Here is a 12,500-nt window from a genome sequence, read left to right on the forward strand (position 1 = left end):
AGAAGAGAAGGGTGGGCAGACTGCATATTCTTGGATTGTCAGAAAGCCTTTGATACAGTACCACACAAGAGGCTAGTGAAAAAGCTGGAGATGTAGCCCGGTGTGAAAGGAAAGGTACTCCATTGGATAAAGGAGTACCTAAGAAACGGGAGACAACGAGTCAGTGTGAGGGGTGAGGTCTCAGATTGGCGAGACGTTACAAGTGGAGTCCCGCAGGGGTTAGTCCTTGGACCTATACTGTTTCCGATACATGTAAATGATCTCCCAGAGGGTATAGAATCGTTTCTCTCAATGTTTGCTGATGATGCAAAAATTATGAGGAGGATTGAAACAGAGGATGATAGTAGGAGGCTACAAGATGACCTAGACAGACTGAGTGAATGGTCCAACAAATCGCTGTTGAAGTTCAACCCGAGTAAATGCAAAGTAATGAAACTAGGCAGTGGAAACAAGAGGCCAGACACAGGATACAGAATAGGAGATGAAGTACTTAATGAAACGGACAGAGAGAAAGATCTAGGAGTTGATATCACACCAAACCTGTCTCCTGAAGCCCACATAAAAAGAATAACGTCTGCGGCATATGCGAGACTGGCTAACATCAGAACAGCGTTCAGGAACCTGTGTAAGGAATCATTCAGAATCTTGTACACCACATATGTGAGACCAATCCTGGAGTATGCGGCCCCAGCATGGAGCCCGTACCTTGTCAAGCACAAGACGAAGCTGGAAAAAGTCCAGATAAATGCCATTAGACTAGTCCCAGAACTAAGAGGCATGAGTTACGAAGAAAGGCTGCGGGAAATGCACCTTACGACCCTGGAAGACAGAAGAGTAAGGGAAGACATGATCACAACCTATAAAATCCTCAGGGGAATCGACCGGGTAAACAAGGATAAACTATTCAACACTGGTGGTACGCGAACAAGGGGACACAGGTGGAAACTGAGTACCCACATGACCCACAGGGACGTTAGAAGGAACTTTTTCAGTGTCAGAGTAGTTAAAGGATGGAATGCATTAGGCAGTGATGTGGTGGAGGCTGACTCCATACACAATTTTAAATGTAGATATGATAGAGCCCAGTAGGCTCAGGAATCTGTACACCAGTTGATTGACAGTTGAGAGGCGGGACCAAAAAGCCAAAGCTCAACCCCCGCAAGCACAAATAGGTGAGTACAAATAGGTGAGTACACACTCACACACACATATCTCCCGGAGGGAATAGATTCATTTCTCTCAATGTTTGCGGACGATGCCAAAATTATGAGAATGATTAAGGCAGAAGAGGACTGTTTGAGGCTTCAAGAAGGCCTAGACTAACTGAAGGAATGGTCGAACAAATGGTTGTTAGAGTTTAACCCAACCAAATGTAACGTAATGAAGATAGGTGTAGGGAGCAGGAGGCCAAATACAAGGTATCATCTGGGAGAGGAAATTTTTCAGGAGTCAGAGAAAGAAAAAGACTTGAGAGTTGATATCACGCCAGACCTGTCTCCTGCAGCCCATATCAAGAGGATAACATCAGCGGCATATGCCAGGCTGGCCAACATACGAACGGCATTCAGAAACTTGTGTGAAGAATCATTCAGAACTTTGTATACCACATATGTCAGGCCAATCCTGGAGTATTCAGCCCCAGCATGGAGTCCATGTCTAGTCAAGGATAAGACTAAACTGGAAAAGGTTCAAAGGTTTGCCACCAGACTAGTACCCGAGTTGAGAGGTATGAGCTACGAGGAGAGACTACGGGAATTAAACCTCACTTCGCTGGAAGACAGAAGAGTTAGGGGGGACATGATCACCACATTCAAGATTCTCAAGGGAATTGATAGGGTAGATAAAGACAGGCTATTTAACACAAGGGGCACACGCACCAGGGGACACAGGTGGAAACTGAGCGCCCAAATGAGCCACAGAGATATTAGAAAGAACTTTTTTAGTGTCAGAGTGGTTGACAAATGGAATGCATTAGGTGGTGATGTGGTGGAGGCTGACTCCATACACAGTTTCAAGTGTAAATATGATAGAGCCCAATAGGCTCAGGAATCTGTACACCTGTTGATTGACGGTTGAGAGGCGGGACCAAAGAGGCAGAGCTCAACCCCCGCAAACACAACTAGGTGAGTACACACTCACACACACAAACACACACACATGCATCAGATTCTTAACATAAAATATTTAAGATTTATCAATTTCTGTTACTACCTAGACTCTCAATTTCACAAAATTTTATAAACCTGACAATTACAATTTTTCAATCTGTTTCATAAATTGATAACTGTGTTAATTATCAATTAATAATTAATTTACTCACTTAAATATTTTCACATTAATATTAGCTAGTATATTCTTTTTTGTGTTACAATATTCCATCATTGTTAATGGACTGTCAAGCTTTAAGTACATCTGCGTCTCCAGTCCATACTTGTCTGTTCCTATTGTTTATATTGCGGTAGTGGATCCCATGCCGAACCTACAGGTGGTAGTGGACCCCATACCCATCCTCTGGGCGGTAGTGATCATTATACCGATCCAGTTTGTGGTAGGGAGCCCCATACCCATTCGGTTTGTGGAAGGAATCCCCATACAAATCTAGTGGGTTGTAGTGAGCCCCATACCAATCCAGTGGGTGGTAGCGAACCCCATAACCATCCAGTGGATGACAATGGACCCAATACCCATCCTCTAGGTGGTAGAGGATCTAATACCCATCATAGTGGCAGTAGTAGACCCCATATCCATCCTCTAGGTGGTAGAGGACCTAATACCCATCATTTTGGCAGTAGTAGACCCCATATCCATCCTACTCGTGGAAATAGACCCCCCATACTCATCCTGTAGATAGTAGTGGACCACATATCTATCCTATAGGTAGAAGTGGACCCCATAACTATCCTGTGGGAATTAGTGGACACCATACCCATTTGACAGGTGGTAGTGGACCCAATACCCATCTTGCGGGCAGTAGTGAATCCCCATACCCACCCATTGGGCAGTAATGGACCCCATACCCATCCTGTGGGCATTAGTGGATTCCATACCCATTCAACAGGTGGTAGTGAACCCAATACCCATCGAACAGGTGGTAGGGGACCCTATAACTATATAAAACGTGGTAGTGGACCCCATATCCATCCAACAGGTGGTAATGGACCCCATACCTATCCTTTTGGGTGGTAGTGAATCCTATTCATCCTACTTAGAGTAGTGTACCCCATAGCCATACCAACGTAACATGGTTTTCTGTTAAACGTTCCTACTATCCATTCTCTTTAAATTTTTAAACTCACTCTATTGTATATAATATTATTTGGCGAAAGCACCATTATTATACGTAATAATTTATTGTACTTATTATAACTTACTGAGAACTACCAATATTTCTCAAAACAAAACTTCGCGCCTTCAACAGGATGAAGCCTATCCATGATATTCGAATAGCATGGAAAATAGTACTTAAATTTTACAATTTATTGGGACTGGGAAAATACAATTATCATTAAAATTGGAGCATTCCGACTATTCTGCTGTCTACGGCGACTGGGCGGGTACTATGGGACATGCTATGGTACGTAAGGAAGGGTTAGTGCCTGGTGATATTTAATAACTGGAAATCTACCACAGAGGAACTATCAATATTAGCAGCATAAGAACTATAAGCTTTTAGCTACATCGGAACTATGCTATAGCGAGAAAGGGTTGAAACTAGGAGAACTTGGAACATTTTAGTAACATTTTAAATTTTTAATTAAATATTAAAATGGAAAAAATATTAACAAAAAATTAAATTGTAAATATACAAAAAAATCGCCATATATTAAGTCTAAATGGCAAAATATTAACATAAATGAAAGTTAGATGTTCTTGGTTTATTTGACAAAAATAAAATGATATGATCATGAAAATAGAAATGTATTAAATATGAGAAAAAATTAGCAGGTAAACGAGAGAAATAAAGAGAAAGTGTGCCTGAATAAGTAAGTGGAATGTGGCTGTTTTAACAGAATTAACCCTTGCAACAATTGTAACTGCAGCAACACTTATAATGGGTGCCAGGGGTGTTGTCAATAAAGGCACTCAATGCAACTTTTTTTTTTCTTTTTTATTTTTATTTTTACATGCAAAGCATGCAATTTAAATACAATAAAAACAATACAGAATACATAAAAGAAAACAATAGACCACCGGCCAGAATGGCCGACAGCATAGCACAACAAAACACAAACATGAGAAAAGCATAGAAAAATACAGCATACATCAAGGCACAAAACATAATACAATGGCAAACTAGCAATCACAGTAACATCACAAAACAAAACCTCCAGAAAAACAAAACATACATCAAGAGGCATAACAGGAAACAGAACAGGACAAACACAATACATTCCAAACAAAACAAAGAACAAACACGTACAACAGGTAAAGCAATATAAAAACACCAGGTCAAACGCACAGCACAAACAATACAGGAATAAAAAAACACAAACCAAGCCATCCGCCCCGTAAACAAAGGGCGAGGCCAAAATAAACAATAATAATAAACAAGCAAAACACGCACACCTGAAAACAAAACAGGCACAAACACAATAACATACATGCACTGGCCTGAAGGACCTAGAATAAAACAACAAAGTACATCAGGAAACATAACAAGATACTTCAGCACGAAACAAATCAATACAAATTTATACAAACACTAAACACCGGCCTGAAGGGCCGACAACAAAAACAACAATGAACAGAAACAATGAAACACGAGAAAAAGAAACAATACCGGAAATATAAGAAATACAACAAAACACCGGTCATGAGAACAAACATAACACCGGCCTGAAGGGCGCACAATAGGTACAACACATTGCAAACAAACCACAGGTCCAAGCACACACCAAACACACAGCAAGCACACAGACTACTCAAATTTCTCATACTTATCCGGCCTCTCCGTTGTCGGGAATCGAATACAATACGCCTCCCAAAGTAACATGACGTCCTCTGTAACAGGTTCATTATGAACCGTACGAGGATCAGGCATTAACTCCGGCACACTCACAATAAAACACCGAGCCCGTCGAATCCAGGTGGAAGAAGGGCACCACGAAACAGGACGCACGCGGTCAACAATTTCAAACAGCAAAGGATGCTTATCATCATGTGCCACTCCGGAGGCCAAGACGAGAGGGAGAGGCTCCTTCCCACGAGGCCGGGGAATGGGCAGCGCACTGGGAGCCTCCTCGGCTGCCTCACAGGGCCCCGCGTCAACCACCGAACGTTGTACCTGCTGGGACCCCCCACGCTTGGCATCCTTCTTCAGCACCAGCTTGATGCCTCGGCTCGCACCAGAACCCACACCACCCACGTCTGTAGGAGCAACCACCTCCCACTGCAGAGAACCTTCTGCAGGAGAAAGAACAGGAGGTAAATCAGACGCACAACCATCGTCAACAGCAGACACATGGACGTCAGCCACCACCAGCGACATAGAGCGCGAAGCATCCGGAATCGCCACATCATCGCCCGAAGCTCCACCTGCGTCGTAATCCTCCGCATCAGCCCAAGCAGTAGAAGAACGCCTGGAACGCTTGGGGACTGGCCGCACATCCTCACAGCCGGAGGCGGACCCAGAACCACGGGCCTCACGAACCGGGCGAACCGACGCCCGTCGCAGTACGGCAGCAGCCTCAACCACATGGGGAACCGGGCCGCACACAACAGGACGCTCCGCAGCCCCCCCAACACCCAGCATAGCCGTAACACCTGGCGAGGGTGCAGGACCAGGCGCAGCAGCAGGAGACGAGGAAGACGAAGACGACTCGCAGAGACCATACGGAAGACCCTCGGGAGCAACTGGCACAGCAAAGTGACCAGCGACAGGAGCCACCGGAACACTCGGCGGAGGGACAACAACCACCGGGGGCATGTCGGGTGACGCAGGGGGGGCCGCAACAGCAGCGAATGGGACCTGCCCCTCTTCATCTCCGGAATCCATGCCCTGAGGGAGCGGCGGGAAATCCTCTTCCCGAAACAAGTTAACAGGTGCAGCAGGGGCCTCAGAGCTCCCGGCAGCCTGATGCCCTAACTGGCCACACCGAAAACAGGTACAGGGCTGCCGGGCATAATACACCCGAACGTAGTAACCCAGCAGCCGGACAGAAGACGGGATATCCGACCGCAGGCGCATACCTTAGGTACGGATGTTCGTCTCGATACTCCTCCTCCCGCACGAACTTGATAATCACCCAGTGGGCCGCAACAAGCTCAACTCCATATACAGCCTCCACCGGGACACGAAGCATGTCGCACATCACCAACTCAATGGCTGGATAACCAGCCTTACACGAGAACTCTAGTCCCACGGAATTCACCCGCAAAACAGGAGGAATTGCAAGGCCCCCCCCCCCATGTCAAAACTGCCACGTCAGCACGCAGCCAGGCAGGCAACAACACTGAGAGGGCAGCAACGCCCTCACCACCTGGCGACCAAACGGCAAACAACCCCAGCAGTCACGGAGGCCGGGACACGTCCTCACTTCACGGCTGCTCAGGGCGGACTCCACAAAGTAGAATTCACTCAATGCAACTGGTAATTAAAGTGTGAGCAAACAATAAGACTCCGATGTTTCAGTGCTTGAGAGCATGTAATAAAGTAATAACACTTTCCTCGAGAAGATGGTGATCTCACATCACTTGGGTTGTAGTCTTGAACAAACGAGAGTCGTTATATTGTGTATAACACTACGGGGTTACACACCAAAATGTTGGTTTGATACTGAGATACGAAGCAGCACTACCTAAGGTTCAGCCCGTCCTCCCAAAACCCAGAAGTGATTCCATGCACCCACCAAACCCCATATTTATGAATGAAAAACGGTTTTACACGACTCACCAACCCGTCCTCGACTCAAGTCCATTACATCGAGCGCTCGACCTCAAGGATGCATCTATAAATTTTTACATGCTGTTCATTAAAAACGGGAATTTTTTCATATATAAATTAATATTATAATATATTAGTATATTGTGTATATATAGGCATAGGTTAGGAGGTTAGGTTTTGTTAGCGATTATTTGTATTTGTAGTACATGGATGAGGCATTTACGGCGTTGTGGTTCACTGACAAAAATCGTCAGTGAAGCATTTGTTCTGGAAGTGTTCGAACGTCAACAGTTGTGAGTCGTGTGTAAATCGTTTTTCATTCATAAACAGAGGGTTCGGCTGGTGCATGGAATCACTTTTGGGTTTTTGGAGGACGGGCTGGACTCACAACTGATTTCGTTCGAACACTTCTGGAACAAGTGCTTCACTGACGAATTTTATTCAAACAACATTGCTGTAAATGCTTCACCCACGTACTACAAATACCAGTAAGAAATTATCAAAAGAAGGTGCCAAACCGGGAGGCCATGTAGCACCATCAAATGAGTGAAATAATCAGAGGACGCTAAATGTTACGATGGATGCCAATACAAGAACAGAACCGCATAAGGCGAACAATATCAAAAGTATACGATTCACCAATAATTCTATCGAGGGACAAGCGACCGCGAGGGATGGTCAGAAAGCAAGACACACGCTCGTCCTGGAAGTCAGAACATTCAACAAGGATATGCATGATTGTAAGAGGGACAAAGCAATTTGGACAATAAGGAATTTAGTGGCGCTCCATTGAGTGACCATGAGTTAAGAGTGTATTGCCAATACGTAACCTCCCCAGAGCAATTTCCCATCGCCGGTTATGGTGGTAGGAGGACGGCCATGAGGACACACACAACTCTTAAGAGCACGCAGTTTGTTACCAGTAACAGAAGACCAACAATCCTGCCAACAGGTAAGGATGGAGGAATGAATAACTGGGTAATAGTCGGAAAAAGGAATACCTTTACGGGAGATGGGACAAGAGCGGACAGTTTCCCTAGTGGCAGCATCCGCACACTCATTTAAAGAGACACCAATATAGCTGGGAACCCAGCAAAACTCAATTGACTTAAATTTACTGAAAACAAGAAACAGTTAATGCTGAATCTTGACGACCACTGGATGGACCGAATTAAAGGACCCGAGAGCCATGAGGGCAGTACGAGAGTGAACGACAACTACAAAGGAAGATTGAGAACGAGAAAGCAGGAGACGAAGAGCATAGAGAATAGCATAAAGTCCTGCTGTAAAGATGTTATTCTCCGGGGGTAGGCGACTCATATAAGCGCGGTCAAGAAAAGCAACAGAGTAGCATACACCGTCAGCAGATTTAGACCCATCGGTGAAGATGGAGACGGAGCGGGAGTGTGAAGAAAAGTGCTCAAGGAAAAGGCATTTCAGAATCGTAGGAGGGGTAAAAGCTTTAGTGATGCAGGTCAAGGATGTACAAAACTTCGGAAGGGGGACTCTCAAGGGGTCAAGAAATGAACAATAAGAGGAGAAATATTAGAAATACGAACTGAAAGAGAATCCTGTAAGCGAGATAACCGGACAAAAAGGGGGTGGTGGTGAAGAGGAACAGGAGGCCCACGAGCGGTAAACGTTAACGCATGACAGAGACGAGAGGAAGGATGTTGCAAGGACCTCGCAAGATAGCGAAGACAGTAGCGATCACGGCGGTCCTGGAGAGATAGGAAGCGAGTGTCAACATACAACCTGAGGGCGGGAGTCGAACGAAAGTCACTAGAGCCGAGGCGCAACCGAGTATGGTGCAAAGCATCAAGATGGCGAAGAGTAGAAGGAGATGCAGACGAGTAAGCAGGGCAACCATAATCGAGTTTAGACACGAGAGAGGAATGTAAAGTGAGGAGAGTGCGCCTATCCGCTTCCCAAGAAGTATGGGACAATACCCGAGGGTAAGGGACTTAGAACATTCAACTCGGAGGTAAGAGATATGGGGCGACCAAGACAAACGAGTGTCAAAGATTAACCCCAAAATCTTACCTTAATCCTTGTACACAAGGGGGTGACCATTAAACGACAAAGAGGTACGAAGAACGACACATTTCCAAGTAAAAGTCATAGCACAGGTCTTAGACGTAGAGAACCTGAAGTCATGATTAGTGGTTCAAGACGACACGGCATCAATCGCAAGTTGAAGCCGCCATTGAAGGAGTCATCACCCTGACAGCAAAGGGTAAGATCGTCGACAAAGAGAGTGGAGAAGACGCCAGAAGAAAGAGAGGAAAGAAGACCACTGAGGGCAACCAGAAAAAGAGTATTGCTCAGAACACTACCTTGGGCCACACCCTAGTATTGCTGAAAAAAGGCAGAGAGAGTGGCATCAAGCCTTACTCGAAAAGAACGACAAGAGAGGAAGCTTTGAAGAAAGAGAGAAGCGATTATACAAACCCGATTATACAGACTCAGTACATACTGAGACATGCACGGAGGGAGATGGCTAAGCATCTCATAACGAATGCCATCGGAGCCCGCTGCCGTAGAACCGCAGAGGGCCAGGGCAGACTGAAGTTCAGAGAGAGAGAGAAGGGATCTTTATAAGGAAGATCGGGAAGAGAAAGCGGGACATTTGGTGGAGGTAAATCGAACAAACCATGTACCATTTAAGCACAAAGACACGTGCAGCAGAACATTGGAGAGGCAACGGAAAAAGTAGGGGGACTAAGGGAACATCAGAACGAATCAAGAGAGCAGAAGAGGAACGGGCCCCAGCAAAACCTGGGGGAAAGGGAAACGAGAAAGGAATAGCCACGGAAGCGACCAGGACGAGCACCAAGCATCAGCACGAATGGGCGAAAACTGTGAAATCAGAAGTTGGTGTTCATAGAAATTGGCGTAATATCCGCGAATATTCTATTGAAGGATAGACATCAACAAGAAGAGAAAGAACAGCAACAGAGAACATTGAAGAAAAAAAGGTGAAAAAGGAACACAGCACGTTAAAGATGCGCAGGATAAGGATCATGGTCAACGAAGTCAGGGTTAGGGAGGCATGGGTAAACTGAGTAAGGATGGAGGGAAGGGAGCGGGAGGACAGGCCAGAGGCAAATGAGCAGGGTCCGGAGGAGGAGAGAAGGACAACCGAGGGTCAAGGACAGCAGCAGGAGGGGCAGAAACCTGGGAGTGCACCTCAGCAAGGTTAACAACCGAGAGGGCAGCGGGGGCCAAAGAAACCTCCATAGCAGGAACAGGGGGCGCAACCACCAAAACAGGAGGGAATGGATCGAGAGAGTCAGAGGTTGGGGGCGAGGAAGAAAGCGAAGCCTTCTTACCTGCCAGAGAGGAGGAAGGAGATGAGCTAGGTTTTCGCTTCGGACTTAAAGAGACAAGCGTCCCGGCAACAACGTACTGGGCAACAGATTCAAGCGTCTCAACAGAAGACGAACAACAAGAACAAATAACACGATGGCCGCTGAGAGAGTGATGGACATCAGCCCGCACTGACAGATGGTGGGGAGAGCTAAGAGCTGGAGGAGAAGAATGGGAAGGAGGATCGGAGGGAGACGAGGAAGAAGACACAGGAGACAAGACAGACTGGGTAGAAAGAAGGGGAACCCCAGACAGAGAACCATGAGGGGGGACCCTTCGGGACAAAACTTAAAGGAATAGAGGAGGCGGAGGTGGACGTGTCTAGGCCTAAGGCCTTGAAACGGTTGTTAGACTGAGGAAGGTGGGAAGGACGAGGAGAGGAAGAGTGCAACACGTGAGTATAAGAGACACCAGCAAAAGGGGGAAGGCGGCGAACTTGGTGCCTCGCCTCAGGAAAAGAAAAACATTCCCGGTGTTTCAAGGTGAAGACGGCTGCCTCAAGTTTGTAATGTACACATGCGCGGAGAAGGTAGAGTGGGCCTCACCGCAGTTGAGGCAGCGAGCCCAGGGAGAAGTGCACTCCGACTTAGAGTGACCTTCGTCCCAACTCAAGGGACAGAGAGAGACAGTACTAGAGCATCGGAGGGCACCATGCCCAAACCTCCATTACTTATTATAGAGCCAAGGAGAGGGAATGTACTCCTGAACGGAGCACCTGGCACCAACAAGAATGGCAGAGGATGGAAGGGTAAAAAATAATCGAAATAATCAATAATTCAATACCCCAAGGAGCTGACGGCGACGACCAATCCTGTAGATTCCTAACACCTGTTGCAACATGGGGTGGGAATTTGACAGTGCTAACACTAGCATTCAACTGAGTGTACTTGGAGACCCGAACAGGGGTTTTGCCAAGGCTGGATAAGGCGGCCAAGTGGATGGCTGCATCCTGAGAAGGAGCAGCAACGACACATGTACCGAGACGGGTGGGGTTAAAAGTAACAGATGCATCTACTGAATCAACAAGGTGCCTATGGAGCGAGAAATCGTCAGGAGGTGTAAAATCCAGAGGGAGGAGATCAAAGTATTTGGCCCACGAAGCAGGACCAAACAAGGCTTGGTACACATTAGTACGGGAAGGGGTCGAGCGAGTGCAGCCGTGGCGTGGACGGTGTTGAGAACACCCCAGAGGGATTAAAAGGCACAGTAGCCACAATGAGAGACTGAGCCATGCCAGGGAACGATGTGGTCACCACTGGGGGCTTGTGGCTCGACCCAATCACAGAGGAGAGAAGGGAGCCAAAGGGAGTAGTCAGGAGGGTCAAAGGAGGAGCAAGGTCAGGGTCCAATGCAATGCAATGCTACAGAGGGGACTCTGTAGCCCCCTCTGTAGCGGGGGCTACAGAGCCCGGTCCTCTAACGCAATCTGACTCTGGGGCTTGGTCACCCACCCAAAGAGCCCGAAAAAGTACAAGAGGAATATAATTTGACATAAAGACGAGAGGAAAGACTTTCATTCACGAATGTGCTCCCACACCCACCATGGAGCCACAATTAGAGGATAGGACACCCAACAAGAGACATGTTGCCGATATTGCCAGGGGCCCCCCAGGGGTGTGTCGTGAGTAAACGCCACCTGAAGAACCATCAGTCCATCAAGATCGGGTTCAGTAACGAAAGGAGTAGCCACAATGAGAGACTGAGCTGTGCCAAGGGACAAGGTGGTCACCACTGGGGGCTTGTAGCTCGACCCAACCACAGAGGAGAAAGGGGAGCCGGGGGCAGTAGCCAGGAGGGGTCAAAAGAGGAGCAAGGTCGGGGCCCAATGCAGCGGGGGCTACAGAGCCCGGTCTTCCAACACAATCTGACTCGGGGGCTTGGGCTCGAGCTCGAGGAGGTACATGAGGAACAGAATTTCACATAAAGACGAGAGGAAAAACTTACGTTCACGAATGTAAGTTTCTTACATTCACGAATTTAAATTCACAAATTCATTCACATTTAAAACTTACATTCACGAATGTGGTGGGTGTGGGTGCCCACACCCACCACAGAGCCACAATTAGAGGATAGGACATCCAACAAGAGACATGTTGCCGATCTTGCCGGGGCCCTTCCCCGGGGTGCGTCGTGAGTATATGCCAAACAAACGCCACCTGACGAATCGTCAGTTCGTCAAGATCGGGTTCAGTAACGAAAGGAGGATTAAAAATAAAAGCGTCCCCTTCGCTCGCGACATTGGGTACCA

At 46.9% G+C, this 12,500-nt stretch overlaps 1 protein-coding gene across 2 annotated transcripts in view; it reads left to right on the forward strand.

Annotated features, from left to right (window-relative positions):
- The window catches only part of LOC138365413 (uncharacterized), a 78,102-nt gene that overhangs the window by 23,577 nt on the left and 42,025 nt on the right, over positions 1–12,500 (forward strand). The window lies entirely within an intron of this gene.

The sequence above is a fragment of the Procambarus clarkii genome, chromosome 16, assembly GCF_040958095.1.
Source record: "Procambarus clarkii isolate CNS0578487 chromosome 16, FALCON_Pclarkii_2.0, whole genome shotgun sequence".
In the NCBI taxonomy this organism is placed as follows: domain Eukaryota; kingdom Metazoa; phylum Arthropoda; class Malacostraca; order Decapoda; family Cambaridae; genus Procambarus; species Procambarus clarkii.